The sequence below is a fragment of the Notamacropus eugenii genome, chromosome 2 (assembly GCF_028372415.1).
Source record: "Notamacropus eugenii isolate mMacEug1 chromosome 2, mMacEug1.pri_v2, whole genome shotgun sequence".
In the NCBI taxonomy this organism is placed as follows: Eukaryota; Metazoa; Chordata; class Mammalia; order Diprotodontia; family Macropodidae; genus Notamacropus; species Notamacropus eugenii.
Genome location: NC_092873.1, coordinates 258,226,619 through 258,244,079, shown reverse-complemented (window position 1 = coordinate 258,244,079; position 17,461 = coordinate 258,226,619). Strand labels below are relative to the sequence as shown.

The 17,461-nt window shown below is 38.2% G+C and overlaps 1 long non-coding RNA gene across 1 annotated transcript in view; it reads right to left on the bottom strand.

The window, feature by feature from the left end:
- Positions 1-7,163, bottom strand: part of LOC140527143 (uncharacterized) — an 85,826-nt gene extending 78,663 nt beyond the window's left edge. Inside the window, exon 1 of the long non-coding RNA XR_011974695.1 lies at positions 6,973-7,163. This is a non-coding gene — a long non-coding RNA (uncharacterized lncRNA). The remainder of the gene's footprint in view (positions 1-6,972) is intronic.
- Between the last annotated feature and the right edge of the window lie 10,298 nt (positions 7,164-17,461).

Sequence of the window (17,461 nt, the reverse complement as noted above, 5' to 3'; positions counted from 1 at the left end):
ATCATATCCTTACCATGACACTACTTACTGAAAGGTATAGAAGGTATATCCTTTTTTTTTGGAAGGACTATTAAAAAGAGAGTTAAAAAAAATTAAAACAAATCCTACCCCACCCCCAAAACCTCTCTTTCAATATGTCAAACATATACAAGATTCCTTGATAACCAGTACAATAGAGATGACTGTGTTCGCTCCCTCCTGAACACAAAAAACAAACAAGAAGGTTCACCAATGAAATTCACCATCATTGTGGACCAAAGTGGGTTCAAATTGAGGAAGCATACCTTGCAGATGAGGTCCTTCAGAGACTTATGTTTGTGAATAACATTGTGCTGAACACAAATAATTTATAACATGAAAAAATTACCTTAGGAATACAAATCATGTGTCCGATCCAAAAAGAAGAAAGATCTCAGCAGACTGGGTAATAGTATTGATATCTGACTTTTACACAGTACCTTAAAGTTGGCAAAGGGCCTTATAGGCAGGATGTTTTTGCTTCTCTCAACAGTTAAGAGGTGGGCTGTTTTTATTTCCATTATACAGATCCAGAAACTGAGATTCAGAAAGGGTTAAATGACTTATCTAAGGTTATTCAGCCAGAAAGCATTTGAGGCAGCATTTGAATCAGTGTCTTTTCAACTCTCAAGTCCAGCTCTATATCCCCTATATTGTGAAAACTTTCCAAGACAGGAAGGATTTGAAGTGAAGCACTTGATTTCTGTGGAGCTTTTGAATACTTTGTATTATACCACATGAATGTTCATATTTTTTGAATTATTTATCATTCTTATATATTATATATTCATACATTTATATATTTTATATATGAGGCAACTAGGTGTTAAGTAGAACATTAGGCCTGAATTCAGGAAGACTCAAGTTCAAATCCAGCCTCAGACACTTGCTATCTGTGTGACCCTGGGCAGGTCACTTAAACCTCTGTTGGCCTCATTTTCCCCATCTGTAAAATGGGGATAACAACAACCTATATACCAGGGTTGTTGTGAGGATCAAAATGAGATACTTGCAAAGCATAGCCTGGCACATTGTAGACTATCTAAATGCAAGCTATTAATGATTATAGTTTTTTTTTCTTTCAAACTAGATAATAGAGATAGTAATCTCAAGAACAGAATTATGTTTTATCTTTCTTTTGTATCTCTCCTTTGCACCCCCTTCCCCAGCAACGCTGGATATTCCCTTTCTGGAGAGGAGTGAGTCATTTTTATACAACCACCCTCCAGCATCTGCTCTGAAAATGGTATAAATTTCCTATGGTAACATTCTCCACAAAGTGAACCCAAATATCTCCCCCACAACCTCATAGTTAGCCTTTGCCTTCAGGCAAGGATTAATGGAAATTATAGAAGTGCCTTATCTCTTAGCCAGCAGCAGCTCCCACCTTCTGTGTCCTGGGAGGATGACTAGGGTAAGGGTTCTAAGTCAAGGGCATGAATGGTCACAGCTGCCATATGTTATTAACAACAAATTGAAAGCTTCCACAAAGTGCCTTAAGATTTACAAGTGCTTTTTTAATGAAAGCAGGCATTTATGTAGCATTTAAAGTTGAAAAGGCACTTCATAAATGGTCTTTCATTTTATCCTCCCTGTAACCCTGGGAGGTAAGGTGCTATTATTATCCCCATTTTAAAGATGAGGAAACTGAGGCAGACAGAAGTTAAAGAGACATTCCCAGGGCACGTAGCTAGTAAGTGTCTGAACTCAAAGTTTCCCAACTACTGGTCCATCATTTTACTACTCTCTGTTGCTTTTTGCCTCCTGTAACAACCCTTCAAAGTAGGAAGTCTAGGTGTTATTCTCTCTGTTTTAAAGATAGGGGAACAGACTGAGCCATCATTGGCCTTGCTGATAGCTATACCATTGAGAAATATCGAAACTGGTACTTCAAAACTTTCTTTCTTGTATAGAACTGCAAGGCCTAGGGATGCTCAGAATGCCATTAGACCAAGCCTCTAGCCTCCAGGAAACAAAGCATTCTCTATCTTTTGCAGGTTGCAGGTAGGACTAATGATGCATTTGGTTTAAAGGCTAGTTCTCTTAAAACACACATGCCTGACCTCCAAAAGTTCCCTGAAAAGAAAGGGAATGCCCTAGCAGAGGGAGGGAAGCTGCTAGTCGTATCCATAACAACATAGTTGTTGTTCCAGGTGGTACAGATTGTAGGCATGCCAAGAAAGTAACCACTGAAACCTGAAAAGCAGGTGATTCCTATTAGGAGAAAGCAGTTAATTGACAGCAACCAGAGGCTAAGGGATTTAAATCTGCTTTTGTTTATTGGATTTCACATGAGCCACATATGAAGCATTTAACATGTGCACACACACAATCACACTTATGCATACAGAGCTAAAACTAAGAATATTTGCACCTAGGAAAGAATCAAGGGGATGGGGGCGGTAAGGGAGGGGTGCTAGGATAGAGACATAGAGGTGCAACAGAACCAGATGCCAGTCCAACCATGGTGTGGCCCACCAGGCCTGGAGTCAGGAGGATATGAATTAAAATCTGGCCTCAGACCCTTTCTAGCTGTGTGACCCTGGGCAAGTCACTTAACCCTGCTTGTCTCAGTTTTCTTCTCTGTAAAATGAGCTGGAGAAGGAAATGGCAAGTCAGTCCAGTATCTTTTCCAAGACAACCCCAAAAAGGGGTCACAGAGGCAGACATGATTGGAAAAACAACTGAATAACAACAATATAACGATAGATTACTGTGGAATAACATTTACCGTGGCGTATACCTATGGTCAGACTGGCCTCTAGTACTGCTGCCTCCCCATGTCTTCATCCCCTTCCTGCTGATTTTTCCCAGGTGCAAATATTCCTAGTTTTAGCTGACCTCTCACTCTTACAAGGGTTGAAAGATGGGGTAGGAGACAAGCCATACAGAAGGTGGTAGGACTCCAAGGCACAGTGGCCTAGGGCTAATTGTACAGTATGGGTGCATGAGCTGAGAGGAGAGGAGAGGTGATTAAAGGGAAAAACAGCACCCATACTGAGGAAGCTCCTTCCCACATGACACCATAGAGGAAAAAAGCTTACTATACTCACCTTCCTTCCACCGAAACCTTTTTCGATACGATTTTTCCCTAGAGCCCAGGTCTTCTAGTCACTCCTCACTGTGACCCATCCCCCACTGTTATAATTCACCTTTCCCCATTAGCATATTTACTCCTCAAGGACAAGTTCTATCTTGTTTGCTTATATTTGTGTTACCAGCACTTAGCACAGTGCCCAGCATGTAGCAAGGATTTAATAATCTCTCTGCCTGTGGTAGTTACAGCTCTGGACATATATGTGAATAGACACATAAATGCACATACATGGGGATGAAATGGGAAAAAAAAAAAACATTCAGACCTTGGTACTCCCTACATTCAGTTTATGTATTTCATATGAATTTCTGGAACTTCATTTTGATCGTTATTTGCTTGTCCCTTTTCCCCTTCACTAGAAACTTGGGCTTTTTCTCCTTAATTTATTCAATTCTCCCTTCACTGTAACATACTGCTCTAAGCTAATGTTTTCCCGGAATGGTGCTGAGGTAAGAAACGGGCCCCCTTTCATTGAGAGATAACTTTATGGTGGATTGTACTATCAAAGAAACTCATATGCTGTCTGCCTTGCTAAAAGGATGCCTCTTGTAAAGGCAGAGGTCCCAGTTCTATACGAGTTCATGTTCTCTAATTTCCAAATTTCTAGCTACCTTTGCTAGTCTGTTTTTCCTCTGGGACTGACTCCACAGAGGATTCAATCACATCTCTGAAGGTATGTCCCCACCTAAGATAGAGAAATTCCTATTTTGAGAATGTTAAAGAGTTTGACATGCTGCCTTCAGGTTATTTTGAGCTATGAGGACTTAAGGATTATTTTTTTAAAAAATTCTTTTTAAACCAGAGAACAGTACAGGATTAAAAAAAAAAAAAGCTGCCAGGCCCCAGTCAGCTACAACTGTTCATAGTAAGCATGCACTCCATAGTTTAATGCTATAGCCCTGATTAAAAATAGATTTTAATTCGCTATTGGGCTAAACTAAGACTATGCACCTGTGTTTTCCCATTTCCTTTGGTGAACCCTGTCACCCAGCTGCCAAAGTGCTCTTCAGCTAAGTTAATGTCTCTACCTGTGCTCCTCTATATCTATCAGCACAGTTTTGGAAAAGGATTTCAGGGAGCGGTGTTTATGAAGAACAATTTTTGGTCACTAGAAGGTATTTGAGTGGATTGTTAAAAGCTTTTTGTTGGGGAAAAAATGACTTTATTGTTGTAAAGACAGGGTTCCAGAGGAATAGATGGCAGTATTACCATTTTCTTATTTTTCTTTTTTTTTTTTTTAAACATTGGCAGGGGGAAGCCTCAGTGGTGCTCTAGCTAATGAGGAGAGGCATTCCAGCCCCACCCAGTACTCAAACACTGGATTCTTTATGCTAAAATTAGAACACAGCTCTGGCATTTCTGCCCATTTTGCCTCGTGCTCCAGTTCTCTCCTTTAGATCCAGGGTGTGTCTCTCTGCAAGCAGCCTAACACGAGTAACATGTGACTGGCTTTGTTGGCCATGGTCTAACTATGAAACTTAAGAGAAGGGTTTCAGACGTAGTTCATTACATATTTCATTTTCTCCAAACTCCTCTCCTACACTGTAAGCTCCTCAAGAACAAGGACTACTTTATTTTTTGCTTTGTGCCCTTTGACTGTTAGTGAGATGACTAAGTTGCTGGAGCTGCAGGTGGAGGGGGGACATATAGGATGATGGAGATGAAGCAGTTGAGCAGTTGATCATGGAGGGATATTGTAAAGAGTGAACATAGAGGAGCAACAAGGATAGCCAAGGGCCTTCAGTTCATGACATTCAAGGATCTGTTGAAAGAACTAGTCATTAGCCTTGTCCTGCTCAGCCCCAGAAGTAGCGGGTGGGTGTAGAAAGAACAGTTTGGTCTTGATGCCAGGAAAAACTCCCTCTCCTGGGAAGATTTAGAACAGAGTTTGGATGGCCAATCATCAGGTGTATTATACCAGGGATTCCCTTTGTATAAATCCTGGACTAGATAACTACCCAGTTCCCTTGGAACTCTCATAGTCCAGGATTTGATGGTGGAGATACAATTCTCTGTGTGGTAAATATTTAATAAATGTTGTTTAGATAAATGGATGGATGAATAAATTGCTAGTCACAGAGACTGGACTCATGAAAACCTGTGTACCAGACAAAGAAGTTATTTTTGTTTTGTTTTGTTTTGTCCTCCTTGGCTCCATGGTGCCATCACCCTTCCCCCATATTTCCTTTGGGTTCAGACTGTGAACTCCAATATATCCTTCTAGACGAAGCCCCCTGACTGTTGCTGAGAACAACAAGTTTCTAGTGCTCCAGAGAGGGAGCATATGGGAAGAAGGAGATGGTGTAAGTGAACAGCTGGTGCTAGGGGAATAAGGAAAAGCAGGAGGCTCATATGCATATAATCAGCAGAAAAAGGAGAAATTAGATCTACCTGTTGGTAAAGAACAGCCTCAGCCTTCCATTCTAACTTCCTTCCTTCTTTTACATCTGTCATACTATGTCCCTTCGTTTTGACAATTTCTTCCCTTTTCAGGATGTTCTTAATAGTCACTGTTAATCAGACTCCACCCATATACATTCAGTGGGAGAAGGGGTGTCCGAGAGAGCCCCACTCTGTGATTTAACCTAGTCTCAGTCCTGAACCCACCTGAGGATGCCCTTGCAATCTTGTCGCCTTGCTCCTAAGGCTATTCTAGAAGCTTAGCTGTCACTCTCTTCTCCCTCTATTACGGTAATTCTCTTTGTTACTCAAAATGACAATTACTAGGTAAGGTCGGTAGATGGGTGGGTGGGTCGCTCAAGAAGAAGGAGAAGAAGCATCTTTCTCTACTCTGTGCTCAAGAAATACATATTCTGTGGAATGGAATTCCATCATATGTTGTCTTCCTAGATATTTAGACTCCCTGAGAATAGACAGCATATATTTTAAATGACTTTTTCTATTGCATAGCACCTCATCCCTTGCATGTCTATCAGGATACTAATTAATGAGCACCTACTGTGTGTATGTATACATTTTAAAGAATCAGTAGTTCCTATCAGTTTTCAGTTATCTAACTTCTTTGTGGAATAATCTTGGACAATTAATGTGCTTTCTCTATAGAACTACTTAATGAATAAAATTAAAATGGAAATAACTCACATAATATGAATAAGGAATATAAATCAGTGCTTTTAAGCTATTTCTAATCAAAGTAAAAGTGGCCAAACCACAACGCTCTGGCCAAAAAACCCCCAAAACACTGCAAAGCAACCCCCCCCACCCACCCAGCAAATAATAATAAAGGCTATTCCTTGAATGAAATCAGTTTATATAAACCAAGAGAGGATTCTAAAGAGACACTGATGGGGGTCTTTTCACCATTAAATAGGAGATTATTTTATGCTTAAGAAAAAAAATCAATGGAATAACTCTTAGGTCTGGAAAACAGAGCACTTGCTTGATGGAAGAATAATTATAAGTATACAATATTGCTTAGCTGCAAAGATGATAATGACAAAAGTATAGCATGTTATAAATAATTACTTTCACATACATCATCCCATTTGGTCTTCCCAAAAAGCCTGAGAGAGCGACAGATGGGGAATTCTATATTTTTTTTAAAAAATAGGTGTCTAGTGTTTCTAACTTTAAGGGTAGTGCTTTTTCCAATACACATATTTCCTGTCTCTTTTGATTAGTAGAGGCACCATGGTACGATGCAAAGAACATTGACTCTGGAGTCAGAGAACCAGGGTTTGAATCCTGTCTCCAACATTGCCAATCTGAACATTGGGAAAAGTCATTTGAACTCTCTAGCCCTCAGTTTCCTCACCTGTAAAATAAGATGGTTAGATTAGACAGCCTCTGGGGTTCTATAGTAGTAATGGTGATAGATTTGAGTCAGAAATGCTCACCCTTATCTTGTCTCCTGTCTCCCTACCCCCACAGCGGCATATATTTCCAGGATAACCTCTCCAAGGTTAAAGGAACAGTCCGTGTCCAGGGAATAGAGCCCATAAAACAGTGAGCCAAGAAATACCTGGAGGTGTACTTAAACCCTAAGCCTCATGTTGTCAACAAGCTTCACTTGAACTGAAATGACTCTAAATCAGGGGCTCCACTCAACTGCTCCAAATTACAATTTCTCAACATTGCCTGATAAGGATCACCTGAGAAAGAACCTAACTACCTAGGCATCAACAGCTGGTAAAGTATCCCCTACTTGTTCAGTAGCTATTGGTTAAATTCTAAATAAAGTCTGGAAACTAGATCATTTCTTTATCCTCGGTGTCTTTCCTCTTCATCTGTTCCAAATGCCCTAGATAAGGAGATTGTGCACACAGCACCCAGGATTACCCTTTTTGTGGAGGGAAAAAAAGAGGCGTCCCTGGCATACCACACTTCCAAATTCCTACTCATGTCCTCAGTTCTGCATGCAGAAGTCCTCAGGAAAAGACTAGCTTTTCCAAGTGTGATCCTGACAATGGGGACTCCAGAGAATGTTTAACCTCAGGGAGGAGAGGGATGAGGAAGGGTAGGAGAGAAAGAGAAAAAAAGAGAAAGGAAGGCAGGAAGGCAGGAAGAAAAGACAGGGGAAAAAGAAAAGGAGAGAAAAAGAAATAGAGGGAAGAATAGGAAGGAAGATAAACAAAAAGGCAAAAATAAAGGAGAGAGGAAAGTGGGGCTGGGGAATGATTCTTAACAGAAGCAGTACTGTCCAAAATCTCACAGGAAAGGAGAAAATAAGATCCTGAAACGCGTTTTTTCGTCAAATACCCTACTAACAAGCTGAAAGCCAGCATTTTGAAGATCACTCATCTAAATACCTCCCAGGATGTCTTCTCTGATTAAGGATTTTTGAGGGTTATTGAGTTTTGAATTAAATGCACTTTAATAAAACAGTGGAATGTTCTTATCTGATTGCACCTGTATTGATTGTGTTAGAGAGGTCTATCCTCAGATTGGGGTCAATGATTATACATAAACTAACCAGCAGCGAAGGGCTGGGTGTTCACCCATAGAAACCTTGTAGGCTGTCCAGCTTGTTACATGGTGTATTTTAGGGGCCTTAAAAGCAAGTCTCTCCTCAGAATTCTCTGCTTCTATTCATTGAAACTTCCTGATGAGTCGCTCAGTTGTGTTACTTCAAAATTAATAATAATTACAACACTTATTAATGTTGCTCTAGTTATTACTAGTACTAATTCTTCAAAGAATAACACTTCATTCTAATTTGGTGAAGTTGTCATGCAAACAATATTCCTAGGGCCATGCCCAGGGAACTGCACAGTACATACAGACATTTTTGAATGCTGTGGAATGTCCTAGGTGGGGCTCAGCTCTTGTCTGGAAAGCCAAGTCAATGGAATTATAAACATTCATTCAGAATTTACTTCAGAGTTTTTCCATTAGTTTTCTTGTTTCTGAGATTACTGGGAGAACATCCACACCCACAATTAACTCTGTCGTCAACTCTTTGGAGTAACAGAGGACAACGTAATTTTGGTTCAAAGAAACTTGATCCTCATTTCTATAAGCAGGCAATTATTAATCAAGTTATTTTTCAGAAACTTGAAAATTACCACCTATTCGCGAGGCTATTAAGTATGTAAATCTGAAGATATTAGTGAACTAACTCATAGCAGGCTTATTTCCAGTTTGGTTTTTTTTACCAAGAAATTAAAGAGATAAGCGTTATTTTGGGTTATTTTTGTTGTTGCCTTTCCTGGATATATAGAAATCAGGAAAACCAGTGTCCAAGACTTCAAACTAGCAGCAAGAAAAATTTCCTAGGCAGAACAAATGACCCATAGCTCATGTCCTTGAGAAGAAAGACAACAAACAGGGCATGTTTAGATCAGTGCCTGAAACATTTTTCAGATTTGAAAACAGAGAACAATTTCAGGGGGAAGGAGAGATAAATATTCTATCAACATCATACATAGTCTTCTTAGCAAGAACAGCTAACAAAGATGGGAGAGTCACCAGGTCATCATTTCCTTTGCGACTCTTAGGGGAAGTCCTTTGAGATCAGGATCTGAGCATATTGTGGTCAAACTATGCATCTTGTACTATAGCCAAAGCCTTATGTCTTTCCTGCTGATAAGAAAAGACCTTCAGATTACATGTTGTATTTGCTGGGAAAGGGTCAGAATTATTCCAATTAGGAGGCAACCTGTATAAATATGAAGTGACGGTGCCAGAAAAGAAGCCATTCAGGATAGCTAATTTTCCATAAAGATTAACAGTTATACAGTGAAGGGCATCCCAAAAGTCATAGTGCAATAGTGCAGTCTACTACACTAACACTTCTGGGATACCTATATTTACCTTACATCAACACTGTGAAGTGAAGCAGCTAGGAGGTACAATAGGTAGAGGTCTAGGCCTAGAGTCAAGAAGACTCATCTTCCTGAGTTCAAATCTGGCCTCAGACATTTTACTATCTGTGTGACCCTGGGCTAGTCACTTAACCCTGTTTGCCTCAGTTCCTCATCTGTAAAATGAACTGGAAAAGGAAGTGGCAAACTGCCCCAGTATCTTTGCCAAGAAAACCCCTAAAGGGGTCACGAAGAGTCAGACACAACTGAAAAATGGCTAAATAACTCTATGAGGCAGGTTACACACACCGAAACTGTCATCCCTATTTTACACATGGGAAAACTTGATGTTCAGATTGGGAAATGACTTTTCCAACTTCAGATAGTAGTGGCTGAGGCCTGGACCTATGATTTCTTTGGAATAATGGACTCCCAGATAAGAAACTCCCTGTATTCGTAGAGATAGGCACTTTCTCTTCTATTTATAATCCTAGAGTGTTGCCTAGGAAACCAAGAGGTTAAGTGAGTTCCTAAGGTCACACAGGGAATATAAATCAAAGTTCTTCTTGAAAACAGGTCTTCCTTCTCCTGAGGCCGGTTCTCTACCCATTTCTCTATGTTACCTCTAATCCAATTATCAGTATTATTATTATTAGGAATAATTATAACACATTTATGCAGAGTTTCAAGATCTGCAAAATATTTTATATACCATATCTTATTTGAACCTCACAGCTCAATAGAGCCAAAAGTGATAGAGCTAGGATTCAAACTCATGTCTTTGATTCAATATTTCCTATTCTAATGCTACACCATGCTTCTATTAAATTATATATGTATATGTATATATATATATATATATAGAGAGAGAGAGAGAGAGAGAGAGATGTACAAATATATACATATATACCAATATATACCTACATGGACATATGTATATGTCCAAATGTGCCTGTATATATACATATACATATACATATATTTATTTTAAATCTTCAAGATCCAGTGATATCAGAGATTAACCATTTGCAACCAACCCACAAGAAAAGAATATAACATAGGTGACTGGTGTATCTATGTTTTCTATGTTACTAACTATAGTGCCATATCATCTTTTTATTCTTCAAGAGTCCCCAGTTTATTAGAACATAGAATCTTGGAATTGTAAGGGATCTAGGAAAAGGGCTATCACTCATTCCAACTTTCTGACCAAAGAGAAATTTTCCCTGCAACATTCCCAGTGGGTGACCATCCAGAATCTACATAAATATTTTTAGGTATTTTTAGCTCACTGAGGGCTATTCCATTATCAAACCCTCTAATTCAGTGGTTCTTCACTCATGGGTTGAATGGAAGTGGTAAAGGTCAGGAAGTAATTGTTGCAAATGGTCTGTGAATATATAAATAAGCAAATATATCTTCTATAGACTTAATATCTTACATATACACATACAATTTTTTCAGACATATGTAAATGCTATAATGATTACTCAAACTGATTTGAAAACATTGTTAACTTCTTGCTAACTTTTCTCTTTGTCTTTCATTATGTTTTCTTTATCAATAGATGCTAATTTTAGAACTAGTGTTATGTAGGACTTGGAGTTTTTGTTATTATTGTTGTTTTTAATGTTAAAAAGGGATTGTCAGTAAGAGGTTGGAAATCACTGATTTTTAGAAAGGATAAAAAAGAAATTGGCCTCTCTGTAACTTCAGGTCATTACCCTTGATTAGGTTTCTGCTTCAGGGTAGGCTGAGGTATAAAAGGACAACTGTTTTGGTCATCTGTGTATGACATACGTACCTGACAGATAATGGTTTTCCTCTTTCTACAAAGTGTCAGCTGTTTTGCTTTCCACTTTACCATAAGAATTATGCTAGATTAGGGCAACCTTCATGGGTGGCTTGAACATAATGAGGATGCTAGTGTTTCTAAGGCTGCTGCGATAAGGGATAACAACTAGGGATCACTCCAATCTGGAGATCCAACTACTGTAGGCCATGATAAAACAACAATAACAGTTCTTATTTCTACATGAATTTATGCTTTTGGAGACTCTTTCCTCACAACTACCCTAGACGCTAAAACTTACTGTCTCAATTTTATAGTTAAGGAAACTGTAAGAGAAATGAAATGATTTGTACCAAGTCACATAGAGAGTAAGTGTCAATTTTGGGAAGTCTAGCAATATAAAACATTATATGTGATCTGTCATATTGTGAAAGGACAGCATCTACCAAGTACATTGACAAGGAGATACATTGATTTGAACAAAGTGCTAAATACACACGCATAATATAAATGTATGTGTATATGTATATATATATGTGCATATGTATGTGTGTATATGTATATATATATACACATATATATGTATGAACAAATATGGTAGCTGCTTCAATTTGATCAAATTAAACAAGCATTTGTTAAGTGCCTACTACAGGCAGACCATTGTGTGAAATCCTAAAGCAGATACAAAGGTTAACTTAGATATGATCCCTGCCCTCATGGAGTTTACAATCTGTAAGAAAATAGGATATATATATGCAAAACCTAAAAACAAGGAAGAGGGTGATAAGTGCATAGAAGAGGTCATGAGGATCTATAAGTTTGAACCTTGGTTTACTAGGTGACTGAAAAAAGTCACCTAACTTTTCTTGGTCTTATTTTACTCTTACAAAAATAGAGGAGGATGGATGAGGCTAGAAGGTCCCTTCCTCACTTGAATCCTTTGGTCTAATGATTCCATGCCACTACTTATAGTTGGAGAACAGAAAATGCTTTCTCATGGACATGCATTTGAAGTGGCACTCAAAGGAAGGGAAGGATTTGATAAATTACCGTCTAAATATCTGTTGATTAAGTGGTTTGATTCTATGGCTTCCGCACATTATGCCTGCTTCAAAAATTCATAGATTAACAAACCTGTGAGTTAAGCATATTTCAAAGAATCTACTTGCTCGGTGTATTTTCCTGCTCATCAACCCTGAACAACAACAACAAAAAGTCAATTACATCATTCAAATTAAAGGACAGAAAAATAATGCCATTGGTCAGAGACTTACTCTAGCTATAAAGGTCTCTCATAAATACGTTTTCACCTCATTTGTGCTACTTTCGCACTGTATCTACTCACAGAAAAGTGCATTCTATGAACAGGAGGCCAATAAAAGCCAAAGCCGGTTAAGCCTAACAAATCACAAAATCGCTGCCATTTTTTTTTTCCCTCAGAAAGTAGAAAGAGTATATGCTGGCCTGGAATGAATGAGTTTCTCAAGTTACCTTAAAAGGCCTTTTAAAAAATCCAAATGCAATTTTCTTCTAATCCCTACACCAGAAGTATCCCACTTATGGATTGGGCAATCTTTAGTCTCAATAGATTAAACTGTAATTGGAAAATGTGTAAGAAAATAAATAAAAATACAGTAAAGCATAGATATTATTTTTAGTCCTTTTAGTCACAATTCTCAAAGCCTCAGATTCACAAAAAGAATAATCAAAATTGATATATAATTTCTAAAAGTAATAAAGAATTAAGAAAATGCTAAAAAAGTGAACAAGACAAAAAGAATCCATTTCTTCCAAAGGGGAACAAGTGAATGTCTCCATTTGCAGACTTGTGTCACGCTCTAAAATTACATCCAGATGGCAACAACAACAATAAAAAATTGCAACCATGAACCTTCTGGGGAAAGTCAGTCCCACGAGCCAGTGTCATTCTTGGTGCCAACTGTACATTGGGGAGCTAACATAGGAAGATTGTACACTACAGCAGAGATTTAACACTGACTTGGAATTTACAGATGGGGGTTTGGGGAGTCATTGCCCAGTGACTCCCTCCCTGATTTTTCCTTCATCAGCTCTAAGACCCACTGCCAACTGTAAGCCACAGTGGGAAAGAACGCTCATCATTTCTAAGAGACAGGATGCAACTTTCCCTTTCTCAATCTTCTTTCAACACAGGTTGACATGCTTAGGCAATTGGAGGAGGGGAAAGACTTCCTTGTCTGGGAGCAAGAGCAGGTCTATAGGCCTTAGCTGTGAAATGGTTATTCTTGAGAGTCTAAGTGGGTGAACAGCCAGTTTCATTTTGTCCTGTGGCAGGTCCCAAATTCAGACTCCTGAAGTTCACTGTTTTCTGACATCTTTTCTGGTCAGATGCTCCCTAGAGAAGTAAAAGCAAAGGCTGTAGAGGGCACTCTTTGCTTACTATAATTAGAAGAGTTCTGACCTGGGTGTTACTGAGTTCCAAACAACACCCAGGAACATGGAAGAGAATTTTTATGAAGCTCCTAAAAGGATATAAGAATAAGTGCATCACCTGACCCCTGCTCTCCCCTGCTATTCCTGATTCATCATAGGGGTACTTATTAAAAAAAAAAAAAAACAGTGGGGGAAGAGGGAAGTTTCAAGGGCTTCTCCAAATCACACCACAGGAACCAGCAACCCTAATTAGAATTAAGACCAAAGGTCAGGGTCACTTTGAAAGATGCTTAACCAATTCTCGAATTTAACATCTCTAAGAAACAGATCCTAGGAAAAGAAAAAAAAAAAGCATAGCAGAACAATTTAGGAGATGCATTTTGTTGGCTATCGCAGAGAAGTGTGGCATTAATGGTGTGATTTATTATAAATGTAACACAAAAAATTTTGTTGCAAAAAAACATCTTGTGAGGTCCTGGGTTTATTGTTCAACTCGTCAAAAAAACTGTTTCTCAAATATAAAAGTTGCATAGCATTACTGGGAAGGATGTAGACTTGGAGCCAGAAAATGTTCAAATTCAGGTTGGGCCACTCACTTGCCTGTCATGACTTTTTGTTTAACTTCTCTGGGCTTCATTTTCCTCATATTTAAAAACGAGAGGGTCAGACTGGATGACTGCTGAGATCCCTTTTAAACCTAAAGCAATGATCCTTGTCCTGAAACATCTACTCTCTTCATTTCTTTGAAACATTTCTTCATTATCCCCTGAAAATTCAACCATCTTTTCTATTACCTACCTCCCATGCTGATGCTTTTAATTTCACAACTATTTATATCCCATTAGGTGCCTTTTCCTTCTTAATTAGGCAGGAATATGCTGATAAATGTTTAACAACTGACTCTGGGGAGAGGGGAAATGGATCCAGGACACACTTTTAAGTTTAATCTGCATTTTTTTCTTCACTTTAAGTCTAGATGATCTACAAAACAGTAAATCAAGTCCTGATTTGTAGTGCTTTCAAATTCTGAGGTATAACTACACTGAAAATTTAACAATAGACTATCTGAGGAACTAGTTAGAACTGGCTGTAGCACAACCCTGAAATTAGGCCTCTCCTGAGCAGGAATTCACACCACTATCAAATTAAGATACTCATTGTTCTTTCTTCTTCCCATTAGCTCATTAGCTGGTCCTTTCTCTTGGTTATAAAGTCTCAAGAAAGAAGGCAGCATGGTATAGTGGATAGATACTTGACTTGGGAGTCAGGAAGTCTTTTGATCAAAACGGCCTCAGATATTGACAAATTGTGTGACTCTGGGCAAGTCACTTAACCTAAGGTTCATTTTCTTAATCTGTGAATACCTGAAAGACCTTTACCATAGGGCTTTTATGAAGTTCAAATGAGATGATATATGTAAAACCCTTTGCAAAGGTTAATGTGCTATAAAAATATAAATTGTTAGTACAGTTGCAGGCAGTATTTGCCCATTGGGAAAATGAGGGAAAGGATTACTCTGTCTTTGATGACGATAACTTCCACTGATCTCACAGGAGTGTTAGATCATTTGACAAATTAATAATTTGCTGCTGTGTGCAAATAACTATGTATGTGAAATAGATGTACTCCAAGTTTTATAATTATATATTTTGTCCATACGTATTTTTACAGTGGAGAGACAGACAGCAGGCTAACCACATCCCCATTTTGCTCTATAAACTGACTTGAGCTAGGCAGGAGCACAGTGGAAAGCTTATGGAATGAAGTCATCACAAGACTAGAAGTGACTGGAGGCTTAATAATAATAATACTGATGATGATGATGATGATAATTGGCATTTATTTAGTGCTTCAAGGTTTGCACATTGTTTTAGATACATTATCTCATTTGAGCTCCACAATACTCCAGTGTGTTGGGGGCAAATCACTTATGTAACCTTTCAGTACCCCCAGGCAATATTCAGACTATGAATTACAGTGCCTGGTACATCGTAATATATGCTTTTTTTTTTGATTGCATGAATTGCTGACCTTCAGGAATGAAGGGAGTTTCCATTTAATAACATAGTTTTCCCCACCCCTCATCTTCGTCTCTTTTAATTCCTCTCTCTCTCTCCCCCATATATACGTTTATATATCTACATATAGACATATTCATGTATATCAATCTACACATACAAAACCAAATTTTTTAATGTATATGTTAAAAAAGAGCCTCCCTTACAACTTATTGCATGTCCCATACTATATAATTCCATAAAAAATTATTTCATGATAGACTACCACACTGAGATAGGGTCAGCTGCTCTCTCATCTCCTAAATCCTCTTCTAATTCTCTTTCCAAATATGTCTTGCTTAAATTTAACCTATAAATACCTTTTCTCAAATAGTTTGGGTTTCAGAAACAACACACACAAAAAACAACTAGGCTGGATGGTCACTATTTTGGGAATGAAAAACAAACTTAAAGTGCTATCTTGATTGAAAATTTTTAATGAAAAAATGAAAAAAGCATTCTTAACCTTCATTGTTCCCTGAATATTGACAAAACAGAGTAAGTGCTGAACTGTAGTCCATTTACAGATTAATTTGCCAGTCAATGTGTAATCTCTCTTGAGTGTTCTCCAAACTGGATTCAGTTTTCAATTAATTTCATTACAACTTGAAAAAAGGAGATTTTTTTTAAAAGAGAGATGAATGATGTTTGAAATTAGCATTTCTTTAATTTTTCTCCCCATGGCTAATCTGCAAATCAGAGTATCGGTTTTTATCCTGCTCCCAAATCAAATAATTCCAGAGATTCCATACTTGCTGGGTTTACAGCACAAGTCCCCAGTGGTCTGAGACTCACAGCTGTGATTCTACTTACTTCCTTTCTCAACTCTGCAGCAGCTTCATTAACTGGGACTTAGATTTCAGCTTCAGCTCCCATGGAAGAAGGGAGTGGGGGTGGGAGGGGGAGGAGAGATGAAAAATCCTTGGCAGGATCCTAAAGGCCTTGAAGAGTTAGACCTAAATACATCAGCATTTCTTTTTTTCAAAAGATACAATAGAAACTTGTGAAAATTCCCTTTTTTTATTGGTCATTTAATTTTCCTCTTTAAGAACTTTTTTTTTTTTTTGCAGTGTGGCCCTCTTAGCATCTTAAGTATCTAGCAGCCCTTTACAAAGACTCCATTCATGGCCTTACAGAGCAAAAGTACTATGATATCACAAGCACAGGAACTGGGAAGCAATGACATGTTCCCAAGGAAGGACTATACACCCACAGAGAGTTGGCAGAGGGTATCCACTGCTTTGAAGATAGAATAGGACATGAATACATTTGAAACAAAGGGAGGAGAGAAGCTGAGCTTTTCACAGCATAGAGAGAAGAGACAACTCTTCTATCAACCACACTAACTAGAATTAGAATAATTTCTTTTCTCGTTCACCTTTCCCTCCCTTTTCCCTTCATCAATAATGCTGAATAAGCAACCTCACTATAAACATTCTGTATCACACAGAACTCTGCCATTGCTGAGCAGTGCTTCAGGACCAGGCATGTTTCAAAGCTGGTCACAGTTTATAACTCTTTTTTTCTCTAAGCTTTATTATTTTAACAAGGAAGTCTGGGCTAATATTTGTGATCTGGAGGAAAAATAAAAGCAGAGACTAATTAGCAGATAATGTATTCTTGAGAACCAGACATTTTGAATTACCCAAGGACAGACACTGAGGTTTGCTACTGAGGTCTATGTGAACATGAGCAAAAAAAAAAAAAATTAAATCAACAAGAGAAAAAATTTAGATGAATACAGTATGAAGATTTTAATCCCAACTCAGACATGTAAATACTCTGTATCCCTGAACAAGTGACTTAATTTCTCTTTAGTTCC